The sequence below is a fragment of the Pan troglodytes genome, chromosome 14 (genome assembly GCF_028858775.2).
Source record: "Pan troglodytes isolate AG18354 chromosome 14, NHGRI_mPanTro3-v2.0_pri, whole genome shotgun sequence".
In the NCBI taxonomy this organism is placed as follows: Eukaryota; Metazoa; Chordata; class Mammalia; order Primates; family Hominidae; genus Pan; species Pan troglodytes.
Window position 1 is genome coordinate 32,423,648 of NC_072412.2, and position 14,270 is coordinate 32,437,917.

The 14,270-nt window shown below is 38.2% G+C and overlaps 1 protein-coding gene and 1 long non-coding RNA gene across 15 annotated transcripts in view; one reads left to right on the forward strand and one right to left on the reverse strand.

The window, feature by feature from the left end:
- Nucleotides 1-14,270, reverse strand: part of STARD13 (StAR related lipid transfer domain containing 13) — a 575,282-nt gene that overhangs the window by 170,600 nt on the left and 390,412 nt on the right. The window lies entirely within an intron of this gene.
- LOC134808191 (uncharacterized) lies at nucleotides 814-10,750 on the forward strand. Of its 6 annotated transcripts, none has more exons than XR_010150642.1 (6): nucleotides 814-1,001; nucleotides 2,026-2,314; nucleotides 3,357-3,479; nucleotides 5,111-5,273; nucleotides 6,864-7,120; nucleotides 10,445-10,750. It is a non-coding gene; the product is annotated as an uncharacterized LOC134808191 (long non-coding RNA). The 6 variants fall into 6 exon arrangements; XR_010150644.1 differs by having other exon boundaries at nucleotides 814-980; XR_010150641.1 differs by having other exon boundaries at nucleotides 3,357-5,273.

A 14,270-nucleotide genomic window follows, 5' to 3' on the forward strand; every position in this document is an offset into this window, starting at 1 on the left:
TAATAAAAATATCGATGACTACCATGTTAGGACAAACGTGCTCGAGAACCCAGGCCTCCCGTACCCAGATTTCCCAAGCTTGCCATACAAATTAGGTCTCTCCCTCTACTGGGAACATAAGTGTTCTACTTAAGGCTCATATTATTCCTTTGTTTTCAAGGTTCATTTTCTTTCCCTGTGGAAGTTTTATAGCTGCATGTAATCCATGTGTCAGGTTGTCTTATCCATAGTTTAGGCTGCTTATAATGGAGAAGCAACACCATCTATAGTAAAGGTTGTCTCTGGAAACCCAATTAGTGAAGAAAACCTCAAATCACATGCAACCAAGGACCCCAAAATTAACCTTTTCTCCTTAAAAATTCCCTTCCCTGCACACTCCCACAAGCAGAGTCAGTTCATCAATCTCTTTATGTAAATAGCAGTCAAGAAGCCAGGGAGGAGGTCTGTTTATTATTTTTGATCCTGTTTTGCTTCTGGCAAAATTTCACAAACACCAGAAGTTGGCAGAACATTGATACTTTTTTCTGACTGGCTACTGTTCACTAGCTACAAGTGCAGAATACAACTATAACTATTCTGGTCTACGGGTCTCAGCTATGACTGAGGACAGAATTGTAAAATCTGGAAGAAAAAAATCTCCACCCAAGACTTCTCTCTGAAAATGTGGACCCTCCTTTAATACACGCTTTTCTCATACTAGAGGATGGCTGAGTTCCAGATCCACTGTCTAGAGATCAACACAGGTCTTACCCAATTCCCACCTCACTCCTTGTACTCCCTAGTGTCAGAAAAGGTCCACCGTGAAGTCACAAGAGGCCCTGAGCTCTGTGGGCCCCAGGTGCCCCAGGAAAACTTGGGGGAGAATGGGCATCCCACCCCAGCACTTTCTAGGAAGGAGGGCAGCATTTTGAAGGGCTGGAAGTAGAGGAAGGAGGTTGCGGGTAGAAGACTCCATACTTTCTGTGATGCCTATTCCTTAGGTAGGAACTTAGGAACCTCAGGTAGGTTAGGCACCATGCTGGATCCTGCCCTTGGGAATCCTGATGCCTTGGACATTTACTTGGGAAGCAGAGTTCTTGATAAAGAGCAGCCAGCCCTCAAGAGGGGAGTGGGAGGGTAGTTAGTATAGGATGGGCACACGGCTTTGCTGCTGGTGGCACAATGAGGTCCTCCAGCAACATGAGGGGTTGGTGAGGAAGGGAGAACCAACCAGGTCTATAATGATGGGGAAAAAAAGCATAAAACATACAAATAAAAAAAAAAAACTTCTTGGTTCCAAGTAAACATGCCTACCTATAATTATGAAGATGACAGGGTTGCACAGTCAAGAATAACGTGGGCTCCCAGATCGTCCAGACTTGAGTTCAAAGCCCTGTTCCACCTCCCACTCGCTGTGTGACTTTGGGAAAGTTTATTTAACTCCTGGAGAATTTGTTTACTCATCGGTTAGGTCTTACTATGTTTATTTTCCAGATGAGTAAATTTAACTCTTAGGTCTTTATGAAAATTAAATAAAATAATAATATAGGTAGTGCTGAAAATAGTTCTTGGTACATCACAGTGGGTCCTCAACAAAAGTAGCTACAGGTTTAGTAACCCTTATCTGAAATGCTTGGCACCAGAAGTGTTTCGGATTTGAGATGTCTAAAAATTTTGGAATATTTGCATTATACCAGTTAAGCATCCTTAATCCCCAAATCCGAAATCCAAAATACTCCAATGGGCATTTCCTTTCAGCGTCATGTCAGTGCTCAAGAAGTTTCAGATTCTGAAGCGTTTCAGACTTTGAATTTTCTGATTAGGGTTACTCAACCTGCATAAGTATATTGTTACTACTTTTTAAAATGTAAACATTTCAAAGGCTCAATATTGTGGTGAGAAATATAAAAGTCAAATGACCAATCCAGACCCAAATATTTCATCTAAGTACATCTTAAAGGTTAATAAACTCTGCTGACAACCTGCCTATCCATGACAAACCCTGAGTCTTTTCATGGGTGATTCAGTGGAAATATTCTCCCGTAGTCAGAGGCGTGGCTTGCCTGGGCCCCTGGGTGCAGCTGCACAGATTCAAGCAGCCTGAAGGAAAGGTGACTGACAGCTAATGATCTGAAAAGAACTTGTCTCAACTCAACGTCATTCCTGGCATTATCGAACAAAGCAATAAACCTCACAGAATGGAAGCTACAGTGTCCAGGGCCAGCTCTGCTAAGGTAACCAAAGACAGAGAAGGAGGCAAAAGTGACAGAAGAAGCTCATGGGAAACCAACAGAAATGTAATGGCTTTGGCAGAAATGCAATTATCAATTGGGAGGTGAGGAAGTAATTTTACTGTAAATGGGGGTTGGGGAGGAGGGAAAATTGGACTCTGAAACAATCTCTCTTTTACCGGTTAATGTTTTACAATTGCAGCTGCATGCCGCCAAGTTTCCTTATTATATCAAGTCAGTCTCCACTTCTTGATAGCGCCCTCTTGGACAAATGTGTTTTTCCATACAACGAAACTCATTTCCAAAGGAATGATTCAGGAAAATGAAATCAGAAACATGTCAAAGTAGGAAACCTTGTCTATGCATTTTTCAGTTCTCTGAAAGATTTCAGAGGACAGAGATTCCTAATACAAGACTATAATTTCATCGGACACCTGTCTTCAAAATGACAATGCATGTGGAATTGCTCCACAAAGTGTCATGCACTACACCGGTGAAGGAATTAATATGACAACCGTTTTTCAGGGTTTCCAAGATACCATATGCAGACAGCCAATATTTTATCCTACAAAACAAGGTTTTTTGCAAGGCTCAAGATTAACATGTAACTTCTGATGTATAAGACTGTACTAAAGGATGTTTCTATTCTTTCTGGAGGAATTTCTAAATAGAGGGGGACTTAAGAGTATACATAGTCCATAAAATCAATAAAGCAAAAGAATCCACAGTGTTTAATTGTTAAGGTTTTAGTCCATTAAACTCTAAGAATAAATTTCAACAAATTGATAGTGATCAGATTTGTAGGCAGTCTTTCATAGCTGAGGGATTCAACAAATATGAAGAATATTCCTCAATCAAAAGGAATGAAATCCTTAGAGGAAATGGGCAATTAAAATTTCTTAAATAATTCATTTGAATTAGTACGAGAGCTTAGTTTTTAAGTTGTCAAGTGGGCATTAGAAAATTTACATGCATTGTACAGCACTTTTTTTCTGTTTCTCTCCCCAAAGATATGTAAAACTGGAAAGGTTTACAAAATTAACAAAAATCTCAAAGTTAACCTCAGTTTAGAAAAATCACAAGAATTTGAGAGAGTTGAAATTTTTAAAAATATATACTCTTATTCTTTCATTCATTTTCTTTCAGCTTGAGATGAATGTTTTCTCAGTATCCTATGCTGAAAACAGGTAGATACTAATATCGATCTTCAAGGGAGGGCTGTTGAGTTTTGAATAAGACAAAAACATGGAAGCAATCAGCACCATGCTGGTAAGCAGAGGCATATCATAAAAATCAGTCTGTCTGGTTTTTTTTTTTTGATGTAACAAATAAAATTGGGAAATAAATATTTGATTCATGTAGTGGGGGCTGAATTGCATCTCCTCAAATTCATGTGTTGAAGTCCTTGCTCCCAATACCTTAGAGTGTGAGTATATTTGAAGATAGGGTCCTTAAAGAGGTCATTAAGATAAAAGTAGATCATATGGATGGGCCCCAATCCAATACGACTGGTGTCTTTACAAGAGGAGATTAAGACACAGACACACACAGAAGGAAGACCAGGTGAAGATAGCAAGAAGGCAGCTGTCAGCAAGCCCAGGAGAGAGGCCTCCAAAGGAACAAACCCTGCCGGCACCTTGTTCTCAACTTCCAACCTCCAGAACTGTGAAACATATTTTTGGGATTAAGTCACCCAGTCTCTGGCACTTTATTACTGCAGCCCCAGCAAACTAAGACAGTCATTCAAAGCATTACCATGTTTTATAATTTTTAAGTTGTTTTCCATGACGAATGTAGCACTAGCCTTTGGGCAAATTGGCTTTCCAGAACCTCAGTTACAGATTGATCTGTTCACCCCTTACATGATAGAAGAGAAAATGTAGAACCAGAAGACTTAGGTGACTTATCTAAGATCACCCCAACCTGCGTTTGGTGGCCTCCTGCTGCCATCACTGGAGGATCAAAAATAGATATTGGATTGCTTTGAAAAGATGGCTGTTAAACGGATATTTGGGTTCTAAGGAATACAGTTTTAAACCCAAATGTCCCATCTATTACCAGTTAATGATGTTTGCCTCAGAATTCATTCCCACCCGCTTACCCCCACCAAGAACCTCCCAGCCTTTCGGTTTAATGTGAGGCACAGCCCTTTCCTCCAGCACTCCTGCCCTCTCAGCTCAGCATTTACCACCAAGTGATTCCGAGAGCTAGGAACACTTCCTGCCAAGGACTGTCTCTTTCACTGCTACAAGGTAAAGTTCAACGGGCTTTACTATTTATATATAAGACCTGAAGCCTGGCCTAAACCCACCATTTCAGGCCAGTTCAGGGCAACTTGAGAGAGAGCAACTGGTGTCCACAGGAAACCACAATTGGAAAAGGCAATGGTTTTCATTACAGTTTAAGGAAAAAAACCTCTTTTGTTTCAAATTTTCTGGAAGACATGAGGACACACACAAAAAATGTGGCATTATATATGTCTGCCATAGTAAACATGATACAAAGTGTGTAACTTACTCAAACATAATTTACTCTTCAGTTGATGATGCAGCAGTTTGAAGGGTCATATGTACATGGATGTTTAATAATCATTTTGTCTTAAATTGAGCACTTAGTATGTGCCAGACACTGTGATCTGTGTTTAATTATAGTCTCTCATTTAATCCTTGCAATAACTCTGAGACTGTTGCTCTTTTAATGCCATTTTACCCACAGAGGAACAAAAGCTAAGAAACATTAAGTGACTCGTCCAAGGTCACTTTATGGGGATGACGTAGAGCTAGAGTTCAAATTCACGTGTACATGACTCCAAAGCCCTGAAAGTGCTCTAAATTAGAGTTATAGTAAGTTTGGAGTTTGGGTTGATGGACAACATCCCTAAGACATTCTTGATCCCACAGGAATCAAGCTATCTGTAATCACAGGGCTATTTGAAAAAGAGAAGAAAAGGTGTCTTGAAATTCAACCAACATGTTTCAATTATTTGCTCCTAAGAACAACAGAAGTTTCAACATTCTGCCAACAAAGTAACTCCTGGAAGATTGGCACAGAAGAAGGCACAAGGTAAATACCCATCTCTGTACACCCCGTGCTACTGTGTCATGTGCTGCTCCAGGCAACTCCAATGGATTGGCCACCCTAGCCAGTGATAACACATAAAAATTCCACTCAGTATTGGGACCAACAGATAATGAACACAGTCAGTGGAATTCCTTTGCAGGCTTCTTCAAGATATTCTGCAAGACTGATTTCCCTTCTTCTTGCCAAGATTTTTTCCTCCTTCTTCTAGGAAGTCAGTGATAAAAATATTTAAGCAGCTTTGTCTGCCTTAGACCTTCCAACTAAAAGTACAGCATGTGGAATGGAATGCTAATATGAGGATCCAAATTTTCAGGGAAGGAGGTCAGTAGACTTTCCTACCTGAAAGAGACCAATGGTGAAAATGAAGGTGGTTGGATGATTAAGAACCTGTTAAACATAACGCATGGGTTTACAGAAGTCCAGATAGTAAGGGCCTTGCGATGGATTTCGCACTCTATTTTGAGAAATGCATGTAGTGGGAAATGTGTTGTGTCCCTCAAAGCATCTGGAGAAGATTCTTTAATTTTCTCAAATAAGAACTCCGTCTATTTGAGTGAGAATGGTTGGAATATCATTACCGCAGGATTTATGAATCGTTCTTATTTCTTATAATAATTTTACATATTATACATAATTTCAGGGTGGTATAACTCTCAGAGGAAAACGTGATTTTATGACTATACATACTTTTTGTATCCAGTGTGTCGTTTGGTGAATATAAATGTATATGAAATGCTACTGTTCACTCATAGAGATTGAATACTAATCAAAGGTTCCTGCTGTCCATATGTATGATTTTCAGAAGTAAGCAGGAAGGGGAGAGTTGGAATGCAGGAAGAGAATGCCTACTTCAGCTCGAAATCCTGACATGTAAATTAGGTACTTGGTGACTGTCAAGTTCCTTTCCAATCTCTCTGCATTGTTTCGCCCTTGTGTTTTATCCAACTGTTAGGAGGCAAAGCAACACAAATCATTTGTATTTTAGTCAGCTCTGCCTCTGTCAGACCTTTAAAATTCTCAGGATTCCTATGCTGTGTGAGGAAAATCATTTGACAGTCTAGCCAGACACTGTAGATCTATTTCTATTGATTTTCTTTTGCTAACAGCATTAGCATTTTCTGTAATTTTGAAGTTATTTTCCAAGTTCTCCATTTAGATTATTTTAGATCCTAAGCTTCTGAAAAAAAAAAAAAGAGAGAGAATTCATGTCTTTTCAAACAGTAGTATATAAATTTTCATGGTACTCGGTCCTTCCCTAGACTGCACCAGTCCAGAATGACCACCATGGTCTTGAGTGACTTCACAGTGTGGCGGCTTGGGCTAGGCAGTATGGTAATTCCCTATGCATTCTGTTGGAGCTTTTGGATGTTGTGTGATTTCTCTCCAGAAGCGTCATTCATAATGTGAATGCTAATGTGTATCTCTTTGCCAGCAGGAGGAAAAACATCTGAAGAATATATTTGTAGACTTCCTGGAAATTGATAAGTTGTCTCCATAACTAAAGCAAGCAGATTTTACTAATTAGAATTATCTACATAATTTTACTTCATTCACTTCTTTCTGTCATACTAGGAGAGCCTTTATATAACCAAAGATATTTTTGGACCATGAATTCGGAAATTCTCGGAGCCACCCATCAGTGCCTGAGCTTCAGTGAGTCCATATCCCATGTCACCCACGGCAAAGGAGAATCTAAGACTTCTGAAGAGTTTCTTGCTTCTTTCCTGTGGGGCAGTGACTCCACTTCCCAGCAGTAATGGAATATCCTGAATTAGCTACATTAATGTTAGAACCATTTGGACCTCACCCAGGACTTCAACTACATTATGGTAAGACAAAGCCAGAGCTAGAAGGCAATAATTTCTTCCTTCTGGCTCAACAGTACCTATCTTGTAGAGTTATTTGAGGAATGGTTGTATTCTTGATGTTATAATTATTAACTCTGCCCATATACCGACTCAGCTTTCTGTTCTGCCTACCCAAGATAGAATCTTTGTGTGGTTGTTAATTTTCATAAAAAGATGGTCATCTGGCCTTTACTCAGTTGACTTTTAAAGTATTTGTGGCTGGCCTTTTTGGAAAACATAGAATACTTGCAATGTTACTCTCCAAAACACAACTTCAAAGTATCTACTGCCAAATCTATGCAAGAAGTATATTCAGAGAGAATTATCTAAAGGAAGCGTAGGCCACATACTCTCCTAGATCAGCATTTCCAAAATGTGTTCCCCAGGGAAAGCTGGTTTTGCAATATGTGACTTTCCAGTATCCTGTGAAAAGTGGTTTCAAGATGAAATATACCAGTTTAAACACAGTTAAACTACTTTGTGCAAGATTTTCCTGAGCCTTTCATAAGTCTGAATTTCCAAGGGAAAGGGAAAGTAGCATTTCCAAAAATGACTTAACCACAGAAATGTTTTCTCTCTTGAATATCTGTCTAATGGGCCTAGTGTTCTGTGAAGCAGGCTTATAGAAATTGCCTGTGGATAATCTCCATGCTATTTCTAGGTTAAGACAGAGAATCTGAAGACTGCATACCTGACCTCTCGTTTTTACCTACCCACCCACCCACACCCAAATATTTCTACTGGACTATAATTTATTGTGACGCCCCCACTTCCACTGCAGGATGTTATAAGAAATGAGACTCACTACTGAATTCACAGCAGGCATGGTTGAAGGCACCATTCACTATAGCTTGCAGTGTTCCCTTTATGAGATTTGTATGAGAAATTCCTCTCATAGGTCAAGTTCTTGGAAGAAAATTCTCCCAAAGAGCCAGTCTCAGGAAAAGCTTGGCTGGTAAGTTCTTACCTTAAGAACAGGGAAAATCTTCCCTTGGTTGTGTTTTCCTCTTTGCTTAGATCAGGGAAGCTCAAGCCAAATTTGCGGCCCATTTTTGGTAATTATTCAAGGCCTTACATTTTATATTTCCATGTGATATATCTTCCTAGTTTTACCTCATTAATTGGCCAACATTTCTCTTTTCATCAGATTTATCTTTTTGCAATCTTTAGTTATATATTCTTCTATAAATGACCTCAAATCCTCTAGGTAATGAGGTGGAATGTAAATTAATATATAGTATCTTTCCCCATACCAAAATCATATTTCAATTGCTCCAAGGGAGACAGCAAATATTTTTTATGTGGTCTTTAGTTCATTCAAATATCTGGTGTGCAATTCATGTTCAGGTTCTCCTATCTTCTTAAGTCTTCTTGATTGCCTCACTACCCTGTTGTCATAGATAATGAAACAGAGAAAGTGTGTACTCTTGTTAATGACATGTCTCCACTAAATCTCCATCTATTTATGTCCCTTTATATAAGAGTTTTGCCAAAACCCACTTATCATTTGTTCTCTTTTTAAATCTGTTTTGGGTCATCAATTGATACTGTTAAGACCACTAGTAGTGACTGTTTTTTCTAACTTGTGTTTCTGTGTCCATGATTAATTTGCTAATGAAATGAGGAATTTTGCATTATAAGAGTTGACCATTGTCCAAAATTTGCTAAGAACTAATGCACTGATGATTGGAGAAGGTGGGAGAGGGAAAGACATTTTAAAAAATGAATCTTTATTTACTTAAGCTAAAGTTACAGAACCCAAATTTGGCAACTGTCTGCATCTGAACAACAGAAGTTTCAACATTCTGCCAACAGAGTAACTCCTGGACGATTGGCACAGAAGGCACAAGGCAAATACCTATCTCTGTACACCCTGTGCTACTGTGTCATGTGCTGCTCCAGGCAACTCCAATGGATTGGCCACCCTGGCCAATGTGTGAGTTATAAAGCAATGATGTGTAGCTATTGAACCTACAATTTGGTTAAAGTTAAACTCTCAAGTTTTATATGTTTACAAGCATATTGTCCTTTTGTTAATTTCCTCCCAGTACTCATTTCTTGACTTCTTTTAGTTTTACTGTGTAGTAATTTTTAAAATGTTAGTCAAAGTTAGTTAATTTAATTCACTTAGCAGATTTTCCTGTAATTTTGGTTAAACAGTATCCTTTCTGTACAGGCCCTCCAAACACCAGCACTGAGTAGAAAGAGGCTCTGATTCATGAAATGTGAATTTATGACAGTTGCCACTCTTAAAAAAAAAACAAACAGACAGAACTTGAGCAATACATGACTGATGCATTCTCAGCCTGCTTCCTGTGTTCCATCTGTCTTTCTGCCAGTGCATTCACCCTCCAGGTTTGAAAGTAGTCGGGCAAGAAAGTACTAAACTAGAGAAAGGGCAATTCCAAAAGAACAAATGATTGTTTAATTTAGGCTGACATTACCCAGTTGCTGGGGGTATGGGCCATGGGGATGGGCCATGTTCACCACTTAGGTTGGGCAAATTCCCAAGATGCCTTTTGACATAGTAATGAGGGGGAATACATCACTCATGCCCACTGGCATTCTCTGGGGAAATTTTTAAAAGGCAGTATATCCCACTCTAGTTGAGTTCAAATCAGGTGCCATATCTACTTAAAAATAGCCTCAGATAGAATGACAACTCAAATGACAGTTTAACTTTCACTACTTTCTCGGTAGTGAAACTTTCTACATTCCACATTTTCTATCAAGAAAAGAAAGAGGTTGTATTGTGAGGTAAGAGGCACACACACGGACTTCCTTCAGTCCCTGCAATCCTTGCTATAGGTCAGGCATCAAGACAATTCCACTTTACAGGCCTGGATTTTGGAGAAAGAAAGGTGTTTACAAGTTTCTGTATAATTATAGTTATACTGACATTTAAATAGTCCACCAGACTGAACTTCCTAACATTCCTATTACAACGATATTAATGAAAGCATTACACAGGTTTCAAGGAAGCATGTCCAGGTATATGCTGAATGACGTAATAAGAAAAATGTAAATATGCATTGCTTTTGTCTTAAGGTAATACCTGTGATTGCAGAATCCTAGAATGTAGAGATGATGGGGACTTCAGAGATTCTTTAATCCAAACCCTTTATTTAATGGAAGAAGGGAAAAAGGTCTAGAGAAGCTGTGACTTCTCTCAGATCACACAATAAATTAGTTGCTGAGGTAGAACAAAAACCTAACTTCCACTTTACCATTTCCTTGAGAAACTGTAGAGCAATTGTAAGCCACTGATATATTCCACATAATAATGCCGCTCTGTTGCCTTTTCAGGTTCTAGTATGTTAGGTTTATGTTCCCCTGCTTTCTACAATCCTGTTCAAAGAGTTGCTGACTTAACCACAGAGAGGATTCCAGAACATGAGACACAGAATAAACTTGAGCAATCATAGTCCATCCACTTCATTTTCTCATCAAAAACCAAAGGTCCAGTGAAGCTCTGGAACTCAACGCTGTAAAGGAGCGAAGGAGCTTCTATACAGAGCCTGGATGCCTGTCTCCTTATCCTACTTCAGTGGACTTGACTGCAATCCGGACTATGCTGTTTTCTAAGCATTTAAAATAAAATAAAAAGTGTAATAGTGTGATAAGTTCTTTCACAAAGCAAGTGATCACATTTATGTTTCTACTTACATTTGGGTTTTCCAAATATGTGTGTGTGTGTGTGTGTGTGTGTGTGTGTGTGTATGTGTGTATGTAGACTTTAAACATGGTGCATCCATCATGTTGCAATAAATCAAAACCACCAAATAATGACGTAGAACTAATAAATCAAAACCATCAAATAATGACATAGAAATCCAATTCTCCCACCTTACACCCATTAAGATGGCTACTAATAAAAAAACAGAAAGTGAAATGTAGTATAGATATACAATGGAATATTATCCAGCCTTAAAAAGGAAGGCAATCCTGCCATGTGCTATAACATGGATGAACCTCAAAGACATTGTACAAAGTGAAATAAGCCAGTCACACAAAGTGAATCACTGTATGATTTCACTTATATGAGGTACTTAAAGTAGTCAAATTCATAGAGACAGAAAGTTGAATGGTGGTTGCCAAAGGCCGAGAGGAGGAGGAATGAGGAATTCTTGTTTAATGAGTATGGAGTTTCAGTTTTGCAAGATGAAAAGAGTTCTGGAGATGGACAGTGGTGATGGTTGGACATTATGAATTATGAATGTATTAAGTACCACTGAACCATACATTTAAAAATGGTTAAGATGGCAAAATTAATGTATTGTGTATTTTACCACAATAAAAAAAATTAGAAAAAAATCCAATTCTCCCTTTCCTTGGCCTAACATGGTCTTCCACCACCCCCAGCATCCTCTCTCCTATCCACTCCCAAGCGCCAGTCAGTGAGGCAAATAAGGACCATTCTTATTTCCATTCTCTCTCTCTACAACAATTTCCCTATTGATTCAAGCAAGAATGTGGGGTAGGGATTATGGGCAGTATGACTTACGATAAACTTTCACTCTGCAAAACAACACCCTCTTTGAAACATCTCCTCTCTTTTGAAATGGAATTGCAACCCCAGAACTAAAAAACAGGCTAGAGAAATGATGCATGTATGTTTTGATGTGCACCCTAAGATGAGCAAGTTTAGATTAATCCTGGGTTTGGGTAATGAATTCTGATTCTATGCATCATCAAAGATTCCTTTATTTCTCCTCCTTGTTTTTCCTCCCCATGAGTGTATCTGCTATTGAATCATGTGCACGCCATTCAATGATTATCTCACTATAATGAGGTCAGTGGGGAGCAACTTACTCGTTTCCACTGTTCCCAACAACCACGAGAAATTATAAGTAATGATGTCTTAAATCAAATTAACATAATTCTAAATCTTAAAGCTCTAAAGCAGAATAATGCAAACCATTTTAGTGATGTGGCTGTCACTTTAAGATACTAACCTGTAAACTACAGAAAATAATGCTGTCATTAATTTTATTTGCACATGATTAATGGAATGATTAAAAGCTGTTAGTGGCAGGGCACAATGGCTCACATTTGTAATCCCCACACTTTGTGAGGCTGAGGTAGGAAGATCACTTGAGCCCAGGAGTTTGAGACCAGCCTGCGCAATATAGTGAGACCCTGTCTCTATAAAAAAGTTTTAAAAATTAGCCAGGCATGGTGGCACACTCCTGTAAGTCTCAGCTACTGAGGAGGCTGAGGTGGAAGGATCGCTTGAGCCCAGGAGGTCAATGCTACAGTGAACTACGATCACACCACTGCACTCCAGCCTCGGCGACAGAGTAAGACTCTGTCTCAAAAACAAAAAGAAAACAAAACTGTTAGTAAAATAACTTGACATCCTGTGTTATTGGGTAGTAACTGTTTAAAGAGAATAAAACATTTAGCACTTTGCTTTCACTAGAGAAATATAACCTGACAGGAAATTTCATAATGAGTGACCAATTCTGGTCCTATAATATAGTGTATTGCTGTATCCTGAGTAGAAAAGTCTAAAAAGTCTCTAGTATATTATATAATCTGAAACTCAATCATAGGTTCAGTACTTTAGCACTTGTTATAAAAACTAAAAAATAGTCTAGTGTATTGCAGAGCATGGACTGTCAAGCTGTATTCAAGTATCAGTTCCTACTGGGTGACCTTGGATAAGATGCTTGAAATCTGTGTGCCTCTGTTTTCTCATCTGTAAAATGGGCATAATAAAAAAAAGTTAACTACAATGATTTTGGTATGCTGTAACTGTTTAATCCACATTCTCTGCAATTACAGTAAACCAATTTTCTAATACAATAAACTCAATAAAATTGTTTCGCATTGCTTTCTCATTGTCTTACTAAAGAGTTGTATGATGTTAATACATAATGATTTTTGAATCACAAGACTGTTGGAAATCTTTGTTGCTTCCCTGTGATCTTAACTGTCAGTTTTAAGTGTTAGGCATTCATTGACTTCAAACACTCCATTGCCCAGTATAAAAAAGAGGGAATTCTCAAATTATCTAATTAGACAAAAATGAAACATAAACTGAGGGTGCCCATATGTCTGTGTGACAGGGCACGTTCAATGATAGTGCATATGTTCACAACTTCAAATCTTGAATGGAAAAATAACCCTCATTCCAAAAAGAACATAAATAATATTTAAATAAAATAAATTATTGTAAATACATCTAAGGAGGTCTGCAAAGCAATTTCAGCTAGTTCTACGCAATATTTCTAATATGATATGCATGCTGAGGAACATTTATATCTTGTAGATGATAGCGCATCATTAAGCCTTGGTGTTCATAAAGATGATGGCATTTGGAAAGGCACCATTGTCAGAAATTTCTAAAACCAAAGTGGAGCTGGTTTTTATTCTAAGCCTAAAGTATTTTTAAATCTAGCCACAGGGAAATAATTACTTTTGTTTCTATTCAATCAAGACCTGGACACAGAGTTTATGGAATGACATAATATCCTTCCTGAAATCAGACCGGCATGTAGGAAGGACCAGCATCCTTCACACATAACTAGTTCCTGAACCTTTACAAACAAATCCTAATTTCCAAGGAAACAATCTCATCAAATGCTGCCCACTAGAATACATATTGTTCTTTTTGGAAACATTACAATAAGATTTTCATGATTACAAACCCCAACTTCCTCTCTAATATTCAGTATAATCTTAAACTCATTTATTTAAGTGGAAACCGTATTTTTATAATGGCTCTAAAAATTTCTGGTTAACTTATTTAGCACCAATATAATAATTTCTTTTTTGTTGTGTAGGAGGAGGGTGATCATTAACTGACTGTAAACGTGTGTTAGGGGCTTCTTAGGAACGGCTCTAAAAATTCCTGGTTAACTTATTTAGCACCAATATAATAATTTCTTTTTTGTAGTGTAGGAGGAGGGTGATCATTAACTGACTGTAAACGTGTGTGTTAGGGGCTTCTTAGGAACGTTCATCTTTCTACTTTCTACTGATATACCCTATAAGGAGCATGTTTTAAATTTTTTTTTTTTTGAGACTGGTAAATTTTAGTAATGTCCAGACTTCCAGGCTGGTATTTTGGGGGGCTGAGAATAAAAAGAATATCAAGCAGCTTATAATCAATATTCTCTTCTCTTTG